Source organism: Eumetopias jubatus, unplaced genomic scaffold (genome assembly GCF_037043125.1).
Source record: "Eumetopias jubatus isolate StellerSeaLion01/CBP00866 unplaced genomic scaffold, mEumJub1_p1.0 scaffold_8, whole genome shotgun sequence".
Lineage (NCBI taxonomy): Eukaryota > Metazoa > Chordata > Mammalia > Carnivora > Otariidae > Eumetopias > Eumetopias jubatus.
The window spans coordinates 106,769,948-106,785,732 of record NW_028274814.1 but is presented as its reverse complement, the minus strand read 5'-3'; the positions used below and the strand labels follow the sequence as shown (position 1 = coordinate 106,785,732).

At 36.6% G+C, this 15,785-nt stretch overlaps 1 pseudogene; it reads right to left on the bottom strand.

The window, feature by feature from the left end:
• The window catches only part of LOC114210978 (Y-box-binding protein 1 pseudogene), a 98,003-nt pseudogene extending 92,628 nt beyond the window's left edge, over positions 1-5,375 (bottom strand).
• Between the last annotated feature and the right edge of the window lie 10,410 nt (positions 5,376-15,785).

Here is a 15,785-nt window from a genome sequence, read left to right as displayed (position 1 = left end):
AAGTGGATACTCTCCAAAGAATACTAATCAGATTTGTATATAAACAGTGTTCCACTCCAATTTCTAGCAGTTTGGTGACCAAACATGTTACTGGAAGTACTATAAGTTTCCTGGAAGTGTTGGGGGTAGAGGCAAGGGAGGATGGGTAGGGGAAGCTTTTCTTACAGTGGGAATTATAAATGTCCAAGGTGAAAAGATAAAGTTGCACTTTATCTATTCCACTGTGTTTTTGTAAGTATCAACCCCCATAATGCCATCCTGTAAGTGCTCAATTTATGTAGACACTATATTTTGATGATCAAAGCACAGGATTTCTGTCTTCCTCCCTGATGTTGTTACAAGTGGTGAAGTTAGAGTAGGAAGGGAGTCACTTTTCATGGTTTGTTGTACTTGAAATGCCAATATAAACTCCAATAAAAATTTTAGAAATCAAAGTCATGTTTATCTTTTCTGTTGTGATATCTACATGTTAAACCAAGTACTGCTATAAGTTAACCTCCTGAGTCACTAAATACTGATGTGTGTGTGTGTCTGTGTGTGTGTGTGTGTGTGTGTACATACTATATACATTTATATATAAATACATTTAATAAAAACAGTTTCTTTTACTCACAGGATCACAGAACCAGACCAGCCCCCTGACTTTCACAGGTACATAACTAAACCAATGGCAGATGGTTATTTACTTGCTTCCTCCTCTTTTCACTGTTGAGTTTTTCCCTCTTTAATTTGTACTTCTACAATCTTATTCTATTGTATTCTCTTCTTGCTTTATTGAAGTATAATTGACAAACTATTCTATCATATTCCTACTACAGACATACCCAGACAATTTCTAGACATAGGTGAGATTTTTAAAACCAAAATTAAAGAATTGTTTCTAAACTATTTTTTGAAGAATATATTTACTTATTTCCACGATCACATTTATTAGGCTTCTATTTTGCCTCAGGTACCTTCCTACATGTTCTCTTCCTCTCTCAAAAGCCAGGAAATCAAAAATTATTTTCTCATTCCACAAAACTTTGTAACAAATTTTAATCTGAGTATAAATTTTAATCAGAACGTTACATAAATAGGGGTGTTTGGATGGTGCAATCAGTTGAGCTTCCAGCTCTTGGTTTGGGATCAGGTCATGATCTCAGGGTCATGAGATCAAGCTCCGTGTGGGGCTCTGCCCTGAGCGCAGAGACTGCTTCAGACTTTCTCTCCCTCTTCTGCTGCCCCTCCCCGCATGTGCTCTCTCTCTAAAATAAATAAATATTTAAAAATATATTTAATAAAAAAAGAAAGTTACATAAATCTATTATCACAGTTTTAGGTACTAACTACAAAAGAGAGTTATAGCTCTAACAAGCACTCAAATTAGTTTAGTAGCATATTGGTGATGTTTAAACTGAAGAAGAAAAAATAAAATGACACCAATATTTCCCTTGTCAGACTATTTTAGAGCATTGCTCATTCAACCAATGGCTAGATTATATAGATCTTGTATCTTTTGCATACATACATATGTTAAAATCCAATCTCTCACTTCCTTAAATTCAGGTTCTCACCTAGATTAACACAATAGCTACTTAAATGTTTTGCTGACACCAACCTCACTGTAATTCAAACTGTTTTTACGAGTGTTACTACCACTAAAAAAAGGGTTACTTTTATAAAGTGCAAACTCAATCATAACATAGAAGAAAGAAATGGCCACGAGCAGACAATTTTTGAAGCTGAGTGATAAGTAAATCAGAGTTCATTATAAAATAATCAGGACTTGTGTATTGAAATTTTCCAAAAAAGTAATTCCAAAACAACCTTACAACTATGGTGTGAAATACTAACAATATCATATTATAGACAATGTTTCTCAGATATATATTAATGTTAAAACCTTTGCAAAGAGTAAAACAGAAGCAGGTATTTTGTGTTCCCATTTGGATTTCTAATGGCATCCTGGTCATTCCTATTATTAGTAAATCAAATTTCAACTTTTCCCTGGAGAAAATTTATCACTGAAGGGAAAATAGGAATAGGGAAGAAGAAGCAAAATAAGTCAAAACAGAGTTTCTATTTCATCTCAGCCCATGTAAATCTTGAAATGAATTATTTAACCTTTGAGAACTGTCTCCCCATGCATCAAATTATAGTTATTATTTATTCCAAACACCACTGAAAATTCTTCCTCCAGTGGCATCATTATATAAGTGCAAGTTGCAGTTTAATAAAACAAAAGTGGAACACAATTTGCTAAAGCAAACTGAGCAAAATCTTGTAAATTGGCACATGTTCAGGAGATGACTAAAAAGTACTAGGAAGAACAAGTAAAAATTCTGATAATTTTGTTCAGCCAGCACCTATTATCTACCTACAAGAATATAAATATTGCTGGGGCACCTGGGTGGCTCAGTTGGTTAATCAACTGCCTTTGGCTCGGGTCATGATCCCAGGGTCCTGGGATCGAGCCCCACGTCGGGCTCCCTGCTCAGCGGGGAGCCTGCTTCTCCCTCTCCTCCCCACTCATGCTCTCTCTCTCTCTCTCAAGTAAATAGATAAAATCTTTTTTAAAAAGAATATAAATATTGCTGACTCTTAGTTTTGACAAACCTTCAATGAAATTTCATTAAGCTGGTTTTGACAACCTTAGAACCTCATGAGATTATTTGAAGGTAAACTATTAAATGGCCTCATGAGATTATTGAAGGTAATCAATAATAATAGATTTTCATTTTTTCCCTTGCCTTGCGTCCAGTTCCCCTTCTAGTAATAACATCTTAAATCTACTTTAAGAAGCAATTCCTCCTCAGCTTTCAGCCCATGAATTTCAGATGGGACCAGTACTACCCTCTCCATGATGTAGGTTTGGCCAATCAATGAATTCCATCCCTCTGGTTCCAGCAGTTCAAGGACAGCATCTATCCCAGATCATCCTAAAATTTGTGATTTGTGTGGCAACTACTGGGAAAGAAAATGTCTCTTTCCACTGAGGTTAATAAGTTCTAAGGGTGTGAATTGAAAGCTATTAGAAGCCACCACCATGAGAAATGTTTGGGACATCGCAGTGTTGGGGAAGAGCTACGCTGAGAATAAATCCAACACAGAGGGAACCAAAAAGACGAAATTAATGGTTATATGACCTCACTGAAGAGCCTGAACTCAGCTGTGCTAGACATTCCCTGTACTCTCCCACACTATGAGCCAATAAGCTTCTGAGTGAGTTTGGTCTTTGTCCCTTGCTAACGGAGTCCTAACCAATAAACTGTTCTATGGCTTTCTATGTCTTCACTTTCATATCTGCAAAATTGGTATAATAGTACTAATATTATTGCTGAGAGGAATAAATGAATTAATATATTAATATATTTAAGACTTACATATAATAAGTGCTTAATAGTACATATAATCATTAGCTATTATTTTTTAAATGTTTAAATTTGATCCACACACACAAAAAAGCAGCACCCCCCCAACTATTTTGTACCTTCTTTTATTCTCTTCAATCCTCCATCATTTTTATTCCTTTTCTCACTCTCAAATGAAGGCCTGGGTTCATGTTTCATAGAAAATATAAGCAATCAGAAGAGAACTTTCTCACTCTCTTTGCACCAAAACTAAAATCCTACCTAATTTGCATGCAAATATTTAGCCTTCTGTCCTATCACAATGTATGAACAATCCCTGCTCCTATCTAAAGCCAAACTCTCTAGCTATGCACTGAATTGAGATCCCTTCCTGCATACTCAAGGAATTTGCTCCTATAATTATCCTTCCCCCTGTTATATCATCAGATTTTCTTTATACTAACATTCCCATCAGTATATAAACTCCAAGACACAGCTATCCAGCACCATAGATAGCAACAGGGTTGGAAGGACTGATTCTGGAGAATGCTGTTGATTCTGATGACCTGGGTTGAATTACCACCTGCACACCTTACTAGATGTGTGATCTTAGGCAATGTACTTAATATCTCTGTCCTCAAATTTCCAGGAAAACAGAAATAACAATAGTGTCTCCAACCTAGAGTTTCTATGGGTATTAAATTAGATGTTTATAAGAGCACATAGGAAAGTGTCTGGCATATTGTACCTGATAAATGTGTTTATTAAAATAATAATAATCATGTAATAAATCCCGCTAGTAGTACACTGGCTCCAGCTATTGGTCAATTTATCTAAAGCACTGTACTGTGCTTGCACTGTCCTCACTCTCATATTGCTCTCGAACTCCCATCCCTCAGGCTCCCATCCCTCAGGCTTCAGTGTTCACCACCTCACCAATACCATCCTTATCAAGGCCATCAACTCCTCCATGTTTCTAAATCCAGTAGTGATTTCTGTCTTCACTATACTGTAACTTTTAGCAATATTTGAATCAAATGATCTTTCCTTCTTTTTTGAAAGACTTTCTTCAGTGAGCCCCCAGTATTTGCACTCTTGCTTCTTACTAACTCAGTGGTTATACATTCTCAGACTTCTTAACAGGCTTTGCCTATTTTTTTGACCTGTAAACTTTGTAATGCTTCTCTGTCTAACCTCATTTCCTAGGTGAGCCCATCCACTCTTGTAGCTAAGATACTGCAATAGGCTGATAACTTCCAAATGCATATCCTCCTCAATGATCATCCCAGACTTGTAAAGCCAACTTAAAATGGCAAAATTAACATGCTACAATTGAACTCTTAATTTTTTCTAAGCTCTGTACCCTGTCCCCCCCCCCTTTTATTTACCATTTTCTCTATTTTAGCAAAGAGAAGCAGCCCCATGTTTCCAATTTTTCAAGGCAAAAACCTGAAGTCAACCTTGACTGAATCTTTCTATCACACCCCCATTCAATCCTCTAACAATTACTGTTCATTCCACCTGCAATGTATATCCACAATATTTTTCTCAAGATTTCCACTGTCACTAACCTACCTAAAGTCCCCATCATCTTTTGCCTGAATTATCATCCTAGCTTCTTAATTCATCTAACTTTTTCCATCTGTTGAAGTTTGAGTTCTTCAGGAAGCAGACACTGAGATGGAGTTAGGAGTGCAAAAAGTGTATTGGTTGAGGTTCACCTGTGAAAGGAAAAGCAAGGAAGTGGGATGGACAATGATGCCAACCTGCCAAGGTCTCTGACAGCCCAACAAGGGGTTCTGAAACAAAGTTTTCCCATTAGAGGAGTCCTGCATTGGGTAGAAATGGCTGCACCCTTGCGCCATCACCTTGTTCAGTGATTGGTTGGGGCCACTCTAGCAACTGAGGCAAATCTGTGCTGAAGCTTACAACCAGATGCTGTCAGCTAACCACACCCTTCATCGCTGGGCGGCAAGTCCCTTCTTGAAGGGGGCTGGATTGGCATAAATCTCCATCTTCCAGAACATCCTTGCTCCTTGCCATCTAGTCTTGCTCCTCCACTGTGTATTCTACATACAGCAGCCAGTGTTACTTTTTTTTCTTTTTTTTTTTAATTTTTTATTGTTATGTTAATCACCATATATTACATAATTTGTTTTGGTGTAGTGTTCCATGATTCATTGTTTGTTCATAACACCCAGTGCTCCATGCAGAATGTGCCCTCCTCAATACCCATCACCAGGCTAACCCATCCCCCCACCCTCCTCCCCTCCAGAAACCTCAGTTTGTTTTTCAGAGTCCATCATCTCTCCTGGTTCGTCTCCCCCTCTGACTTACTCCCCTTCATTCTTCCTCTCCTGCTATCTTCTTCTTTATCTTTTTTCTTAAAATATGTTGTGTTATTTGTTTCAGAAGTACAGATCTGTGATTCAACAGTCTTACACAATTCACAGCGCTCACCGTAGCACATATCTTCCCCAACGTCCATCACCCAGCTACCCCATCCCTCCCACCCCCGACCACTCCAGCAACCCTCATGCCAGTGTTACTTTTAAAATGTGAGTCAGAGCATCACATTCCCCTGTTCAGAAGCTTCCATTAGTCTCTCATGTCATTCAACATAAAATCCGTGACCTAGAAAACCCTTCACCACCTCTCCCTTCATTCTCTCCCTAACCTCATTTAACCACTTCCCTTTCATTCACTCCAATCCAGCTCCATCAGGGCCTTTGCATTTGCTGCTTCCTCCTTCTCAAGCATCTCTCCCAAAATATCTGCATTTCCTTCTGGTCTTTGTTTAAATGTTACCTTATTTGGAACACTCTCCTTGACCCTTCTTTATACAACCAATATGTACATGCCCGTACACCTCCACCACCACTTTCTGTCCCTATACCCTGTGTTATTTTTCTACATTCTGATCCTTAATAGGTCATATATTTATTTTTACATGAGCTTCAGGAGAACAGGACTGTTTTTTTAATTCACTAAGGTGAATTTACTTCCATTCCTGCAGTAGGCATATAATAGACATTAAGGAAATGTTTTGAATGAATGTTCTCCCTGCTTCCTCCCATACTTTCCAAAAAGTCTAGTCTCAATACAGCGATCAGAATGATATCTCTAAATTTAAATCAGGTCATTAGAGCTCAAAACCTTCTAATAACTGCTTGCAGTTGAAATAAAAAGTCCTTATGATGCTCTACAGGATCTAGCCCTTGGCCACTAATACAATTACCTTCTGCTATTCCTTTTTCTTGTTCCATGTCTACCATATGAGCTTTTTGCTGCTTTTTGAGCACACCCAGCATAGTTGACACCATTTCAGTGCCTTTGCCCTTCCTCTTTCCTTAGTTAGAGTGCTCCTCCACAAAGATATTCACATGGCTTTGTTCAGGTCTTTGCTCTAAAGCTCTACCTTGGGAAGGACTTGTCAGTCCAACTACCTATAATAGCACCCACTGCCATCTTCTGGTCCTCACAACACTTGTTATGACTTAAATTTGTTCATAATTGTCATACTTGATACATGCATTTATGTTTATTTGTGCCCTCCCTACTAAAATGTAAGTTCCTTGAAGACAAGAGACTTTTTCTGATATCTAATGTTTTTTTTTTAAAGCAAGGAATACACCGAACATGTATACATGTGCTCATAACAAATATATACTTGAAAAACCAGTCCAAATTTTTGGGAAAAAAAGCCTAAGGGTAAGAATTAAAGAGATTAGTATTGGGTGGAATTATAGCATCTGAAATGTTTGGACTTTTTTCTTTTGATAAATTTTCCCTCCACATTAAGAATCACAGACTGGTACCTCTGAAACAAATAATACATTATATGTTTAAAAAGAAGAAGAAGATAGCAGGAGGGAAAGAATGAAGGGGGGAAATTGGAGGGGGAGATGAACCCCGAGAGACCACGGACTCTGAGAAAAAAACTGAGGGCTCTAGAGGGGAGGGGGGTGGGGAGATAGGTTAGCCTGGTGATGGGTATTAAAGAGGGCACATATTGAATGGAGCACTGGGTGTTATACGCAAACAATGAATCATGGAACACTACATCAAAAACTAATGATGTAATGTATGGTGATTAACATAACCCAATAAAAAAATGCAGGAAAGAAAAAAAAAGAATTATTAAAGCAATTATTTTATTCTCCCCCAGAAAATAAAGCAAAAAGGAATCTGCTCACAAATTCCACCTTCTTGAAACTTTGCTATACCTTTTATATTAACCAAAGGAAGTTAATTCTAGATCTCTTGTGACAGAAATTAAATTAATAATATTCCTTGTGACTGTAATTACCTAACACAAGATAACATGCTACTTAATTGCTAAATGAGTTTGAATTGATTTCAGATCTCTAAGACTTTAAAATATTAAAGGCATACACATATTCTTCATCCCCCATATTTTCATGTGGAAAGACTTTGCTGGAGTAAAATTCATGGCCTTTATCCTTACCTTTCCTCACTTTTCTGCAAGGGGGAAAAATCACTCATCTGCTTGGTGAGTTTGGAAAAAGGAGTCCAATGTGCTCCTTTGTCTTTCCCTTCTGTTTGTGAGAGGCAGCTATCTTCAGAAAGCACATAATCTGCACCCCTCCTTGCCCTAAATTTTACACAGTCAGGTGCAGATGGGAGGTCAGTGGCTTTTTAAGTAATGCCTTTGCCTTTGTAGGTAGGTTAAATTCACACATGAAGTAATCACAGACATTCTTTACTACAGGCAAAGCCATATTTTTCCAAATATGATTTCCAGACACAATTCTTAATGTCTGTTTCTTGGGGGCTTCCAATACAAGCACAGAGAAAGTTGTGTTCTGCCTTGACCTACGAAGATACTAATAACCCCATCAATTTTCCTTTCAACTTGATAAATGTATGGCAGTATGATTAAAAAATATTTGCATGTTACCTCTATCAAAGTACCCTGACTTTAGAATATTTAAGGAATTTTCTTTTTCTAATCCAGTTTTTCTTGAGGAAAAGTTCAAAAGCATTTAAATAAAGTAATAAGAATGAATTTAGAAGATGAACCAAAGACAGGATTTGGTATCATAAAGGGTAACCTCTTTAAATACTTGCTTTCTTTTCTTGACTATTAGGTTGATAATCTCCATTCAGAAGAGAATAAAGAAAAGCCGTCCCTCCCATGAAATTCCCAGCTCACCTTGCCTAACCTTGAAGTCTCACATCCCTCATATCAAATCAGTGTGATGAATGACACTCAGCCCTGCTGACTCTTACTAGAATTTCAATTAATCATAACTTTTAAATTCCATGATTCTCTCAGTCTTTTCTTGCCCTGTCTTCTAGAAAATTTGAAACACCTCAATAATGCTTAAAAGCTGAATTTTTCATGGGTTTTTCCATAGTCATCTCAATAAACCTGCCTTCTATTTTCAGAGTAGAAGTGTGTCTGGAATTACTGTCTATGGAAAGAATCCATTCAGGGCGCCTGGGTGGCTCAGATGGTTAAGCGTCTGCCTTCGGCTCAGGTCATGATCCCAGGGTCCTGGGATCAAGTCCTGCATCAGGCTCCCTGCTCCTTGGGAGCCTGCTTCTCCCTCTGCCTCTCTCTCTCTCTCTCTCTGTCTCTCATGAATAAATAAATAAAATCTTTTTTAAAAAAAAGAAAAAAGAAAGAATCCATTCAATAAGCATTAATTATAAAATAAGTGATATATAACAGGCCTACAGAAAAAGAGTGGGGGTAAATAGACTACAGTAAATGACCCTGGCAGCCAACTGATTTGTTAGCAAAAGCTCTTAGGACATTACAAAGCATCAAATTTCAAACCAAAATCTGTAAAAAGTAGTTGAGTAGAAAATGAAATACATATATATTGTCTTTGGGGATGACTACATATATGCAAGTAATTTTAAAATGTATATTTTTCATGAGAGATGTTAATCCTAGACTAAGTTGTAAAATGACTAATCAGTAGTAGGCTTCATTAGGAACCCACCCTATAACACAGTGGGCGAATACTATATATCTTGAGGGTTTTTTTTATCCTCTCCAGTAAAACATCCACATTCTTCATTTTTACTGAGTTAGATTTTCCCCAACCCACCACCCATAAAAATCTCTGATTTGCCAGACCCAGCAAAGAATAAATATACCAAAATTCAATATGTTATCATAATAATAATTCACATGTATTAGAATTCACATGTATAAACTATTTGGAAAGTGATACAGACATGAATAGATATGATATAAATGTGAATAGATGGAGAAAAAACTAATTTTTTTAATTCAAAACCAGAAAAATAAAAACAAATGAAATTTAGAAATTGTAGAGCAAACATCCATGTTTAATCAATATATATTTAATGAGTAAATAAATCAGTGAACAAATAGATGGATGAATAAATGGCATCAAACAGATTAAAAGTTAAAGAATTTTTTTCTTACAATATTATATGTATGTGTGTGTATATGTGTGATGAAAGAGAGGATATACATAATGCCTATTTTGTTGGTGGCTCTGATTACAAAAATTACTCGAAATGTCCTAATACAATGGTATATACAATATAATAAACATGCCCATCATCTGTGTTAAATATTCATCTACTTTACAAAAACTATCACATTAATAACTTTTTTCACAGTCAAAAATGCCTCGTATTTGTGACTGTCCTACACACAAGATATCAATTTTAATTTTTTAAATGCTTGTTCAAATACTATGACTAGAATATGTAGAGGTTTCTAATAACATGAATCAGTATCTCATAGAAATAGAAAAAATAATGTGTTAGTGATTGTTTTATAGCCACAAAACAACCAGAAAGAATTTACATTTTTTCATATCATCAGGAGGCTTGCTGTCATTGTTTTTATCTCACGAACATATCTCTAAAGAGCAGCATAAAAGTTTATAGGATTTTATCCAAATATTTCCCAAATTTAACATTATAGATGGTATAGAGACACTGAGTTATAAATACACTCCCAAGTAAGTGAGGTTATTAATAATCAAAGAAAAAACAACTAATGATAAATTAATAAAGCAGCAATTAAGCCCAGGAAGATCACATCCAACAGCAATACAATCACCATAAATTTATAAAAACTAGCTACAATTGTGACCCCAAACCCCCTCCCTTAAATGGGTACCAATTGTTATTTTAGACCATCTTCTCTTCTGTCTGCAGGGGTAATAATGAGGCTACAGATTAATAAGAAATGTTTCCTTACTATTTAACTAATGGGACTTTAGGTTTTTGTCTCACCATATTGAGATATTTTCTAACAATATTTATAAATTTATGTAAAATATTAATTAAAAAACCTCATAGAATTTGTCAGAGGTAACTTTTGCCTTCTTGTCAAGGGCTATGCAGTATACAAAAATGTCCTTTCCTGAGATAACTATAAATAACCTGCCAGTGACACTTTCTATTCCTGGTAGAGCTAGTGCGAGTTTCTTGTTTTGTTCTGTTTTTTGCTACTGTGAGTTCTTGTAGAAGCAATAAACTACTCCATACTCAGTTATTTACAAAACGGGAACTTAAAATTTACCTGTATTTTTACCTTTTTCCTAACCATCTCAGATATTAGCTCATCCTGAGCTCCCGAGGGCCCTGGAAAGTACATAAAGTGTATATTTTTATTCCAATGTTAAAGGTCGGGGAACAAACCAACTTATAACTCTCTAGACGGGGCCATTTAGTCAAGTGTTTGGGTACGAAAAAAATAACACTTCACTGTATCTCTAGATTCATTCTAAATGCAAGGATTCCTATGATTTTGGATTTTGGATTTTTAAAATATGATTTACCTTGGGGTCTAGAGTTACTTTTAAAAAAATTCTAGTCTTTTTCTATTTCTGGTCAGATTGACAGCTAGCCCGGATTGCTTCTTTCTAATCTGTGTACATCACAATATTTTCGGATAGGCAGCCCTAGACACAGGTCTATGCATGCCACTTTATGTTTTCTCTCAAAGAGTCACTGCAGTTTTGTGGCCAAGAAAATCCCCTGTCCCTCCTGACCCCGTCCCTTCTATCACTTACAAGTCATATTTGCATACGTAGAATACGATTTCTTACAACCCACGGCCAAGTTGCTTTTCTCATTGAAAGTCAAGTGCAACAACAAATTTCCTATTTCCCTATATATTCTACTTTCCTCCAGAAACACTCCTCCTGCACCTACCCAAATGCGAACAATAATTATTTTTAAATTTCTCAACCTGTACCGGGGCACAGGTTAATAACAGAGGAGAATGAGCACTGAACTGAGAGCCAGGCCTCCTAGTTCTCCCCCTAACTGGGCTTGCGACACTTGGCAAGTCACTCAGTACCTCAGTTACAGAGGGGATTCGGCCAGATAAACACTAACTCTTCTAGCTCTAACATTCTATGATTGTTCAAAATGAAAAGCAATTGCTTATAGAATGCAAGTGTTATTTACCTCTAATATGTAAAAATAAGAAGAGACAATATAGAGTCTACATTAGTAAAAAGTAGGGTGTCATTAATAAAAAATATGATCCTCAGATTGAAAGTCTGTCTCTGCCACTCCATTTATCAATTACAAGTCTTCATCACCATCTTCTCTAACGTAGAGTATAAATCAAGACAAATATCCTAAGTAGTTCTAAACTGATGGTCCTAACTGAAAATTTTTAACAAGGCAATATAAATCCATTTGAAATGGATATCTATCTATCATCTATCTCTATATCCACATCATTAAAAAATGAGAACATCTTGATTATTCTTTTACTTCATAGCAGAAAAACCTACACAGATTTTTTTTTACCCAAATTGGAACTTTGAGGTCTGAAATATAATCTCTTTGGCATATACAAAATTCTCTTGGGATGTCCATGTTAGTCACCCCGAAAAGGTAGACCATTCTTCAGGCACTTAGGTATATCAAAGGCAGTACATATGAACTACCAATTAAAATAAACTTTGGAGTCAGAGAAAATAAGATAGTTTCAATTTTGAGAATCAAGTCAAAATTATAAGGGCAGACACTCGAAATTGGGAATAACTTGCTATCAAAACCTTTCCCATATGGGAACTCTTGGTTGCCACTCGAAAGTTAATAGCAATGAAATTTTATACACTCAAACAGTTAATGATGTTTCCTGTAAACAATGAGGAGACAGCTGGTGATCAAATATTTATTAATTGCCCAGAAATTATATAATTTCATGTATAAATGTACTAGTTCTAGTTTATTCTTCACCAAAAATTTTTGCTTCTGGGAATAAAGTGAGACAAGTTTTGTTATTGATATAGTGAATAAACCAAGATGTGTAAATGCACTTATATTCTTTTTTTCTTTTATTTATGTTATGTTAGTCACCATACAATACATCATTAGTTTTTGATGTGGTGATCCACGATCCATTCTTTTCGTATAACACCCAGTGCTCCATGCAGTACGTGCCCTCCTTAATACCCACCACTGGGCTAACCCATCGCCCCTCCTCCCTCCCCTCTAAAACCCGGTTTGTTTCTCAGAGTCCATAGTCTCTCATGGTTCGTCTCCCCCTCCGATTCCCCCACCCCTCATTTTTCCCTTCCTTCTCCTCATGTCCTCCATGCTATTCCTTAGGTTCCACAAATAAGTGAAACCATATGATAATTGACTTTCTCTGCTTGACTTATTTCACTTAGCATGATCTCCTCCAGTCCCATCCATGTTGATATAAAAGTTGGGTATTCATCCTTGCTGATGGCTGAGTAATATTCCATTGTATATATGGACCACATCTTCTTTATCCATTCATGTGTTGAAGGGCCTCTCGGCTCTTTCCACAGTTTGGCTATTGTGGACATTGCTGCTATGAACATTGGGGTGCATATGGCCCTTCTTTTCACTACATCTGTGTCTTTGGGGTAAATACCCAGGAGTGCAATTGCTGGGTCATAGGGTAGCTCTATTTTCAACTTTTTGAGGCACCTCCACACTGTTTTCCAAAGTGGCTGTACCAACTTGCATTCCCACCAACAGTGTAAGAGGGTTCCCCCTTCTCCACAACCTCTCCAACATTTGTTGTTTCTTTCCCTGTCCATTTTTGCCATTCTAACTGGTGTAAGGTGGTATCTCAATGTGGTTTTGATCTGAATTTCCCTGATGGCTGATGATGATGAACATCTTTTCATGTGTCTGTTAGCCATTTGTATGTCTTCTTCAGAGAAGTGTCTTTTCATATCTTCTGCCCACTTTTTGACTTACTTGTTTTTGTGGGTGTTGAGTTTGAGAAGTTCTTTATAGATCTTGGATACCAGCCCTTTATCTGTAGTGTCATTTGCAAATACCTTCTCCCATTCTGTGGGTTGCCTCTTTGTTTTGTTGACTGTTTCCTTTGCTGTGCAGAAGCTTTTTATCTTGATGAAGTCCCAAAAGTTCATTTTTGCTTTTGTTTCACTAGCTTTTGGAGACGCGTTTTGAAAGAAGTTGCTGTGGGCGATGTCAAAGAGGTTACTGCTTATGTTCTCCTCTAGGATTTTGATGGATTCCTGTCTCACATTGAGGTCTTTCATCCACTTTGAGTTTATCTTTGTGAATGGTGTTAGAGAATGGTCAAGTTTCATTCTTCTGCATGTGGCTTTCCAATTTTCCCAGCATCATTTATTGAAGAGACTGTCTTTTTTCCATTGCATGTTTTTTCCTGCTTGTCAAAGATTATTTGACCATAGAGTTGAGGGTCCATATCTGCATTCTCTATTCTGTTCCATTGGTCTATATGTCTGTTTTTGTGCCAGTACCATGCTGTCTTGGTAATCACTGCTTTGTAATATAGCTTGAAATCGGGCAACGTGATGCCCCCAGCTTTGTTTTTCTTTTTCAACATTTCCTTGGCGATTCGGGGTCTTTTCTGATTCCATACAAATTTTAGGATTGTTTGTTCCAGCACTTTGAAAAATGTCATTGGAATTTTGATCGGGATGGCATTGAAGGTATAGATTGCTCTGGGTAGCATAGACATTTTTACAATGTTTATTCTTCTGATCCATGAGCATGGAATATTTTTCCATCTTTTTATGTCTTCTTCAATTTCTTTCATGAGTATTTTGTAGTTCCTAGAGTATAGATCCTTTACCTCTTTGGTTAGGTTTATTCCAAGGTATCTTATGGTTTTTGGTGCTATTGTAAATGGAATCGTTTCTCTAATTTCTCTTTCTACAGTTGCATTGTTAGTGTATAAGAAAGCAACTGATTTCTGTGTATTGATTTTGTATCCTGCCACATTACTGAATTGCTGTATGGGTTCTAGGAATTTGGGGGTGGAGTCTTTTGGGTTTTCCACATAAAGTATCATGTCGTCTGCAAAAAGAGAGAATTTGACTTCTTCTTTGCCAATTCAAATAGCTTTTATTTCTTTTGTTGTCTGATTGCTGTTGCTAAGATTCTAGTACTATGTTGAACAATAGTGGTGAGAGTGGGCATCCTTGACGTGTTCCTGACCTCAAGGGAAAGGCTCTCAGCTTTTCCCCCACTGAAGATGATATTCGCTGTGGGTTTTTCATAGATGGATTTTATGAACTTGAGGAATGTTCCCTCTATCCCTAAACTCTTAAGAGTTTTAATCAGGAAAGGATGTTGTATTTTGTCAAATGCCTTTTTCTGCATCAATTGAGAGGACCATATGGTTCTTCTCCCTCCTCTTGTAATGTGTTCTATCACATTGAATGATTTGAGAATGTTGAACCACCCTTGCATCCTGGGGAAAAATCCCACTTGGACGTGGTGGATGATCCTTTTAATGTATTTTTGGATCCTATTAGCTAGGATTTTGTTGAGGATTTTGGAATCCATATTCATCAGGGATATCGGTCTGAAATTCTCCTTTATGATGGGATCTTTGCCTGATTTGGGGATTAAAGTAATGCTGGCCTCCTAAAATGAGTTTGGAAGTTTTCCTTCTGTTTCTATTTTTTGAAACAGCTTCAGTAGAATAGGTATTATTCCTTCTTTGAATGTTTGGTAGAATTGCCCAGGGAATTCATCAGGCCCTGGACTCTTGTTTTTTGGGAGGTTTTTGATCACTGCTTCAATCTCGTTACTGGTTATTGGCCTATTCAAGTTGTCAGTTTCTTCCTGTTTCAGTCTTGGCAGCTTATAGGTTTCCAGGAAGTCCTCCATTTCATCCAGATTGCTCAGTTTATTGGCATATAGTTGTTGATTATAGTTTCTTCTTTTTTTTTGGTTGCTTAACCGATTTTAATAACATGACATAAAGCCCCTACACTTGATGGAATTGTTATGCAAAATACATAGATGAATACTGTCTTCTTTTAAAAAATATAAAATAAATAAACAAGACATGTGAAAATAGGCAAGTTTCATTAAATAAATGAAAATTTTAAAAAAAGAAACTTTTGGTTTCCATATCATTTGAAGAAGGGAAATTATCATTTTAAACAATATTCAAGTTTATTAAACAAATTTTAAAAAAGTATTATAAAATGT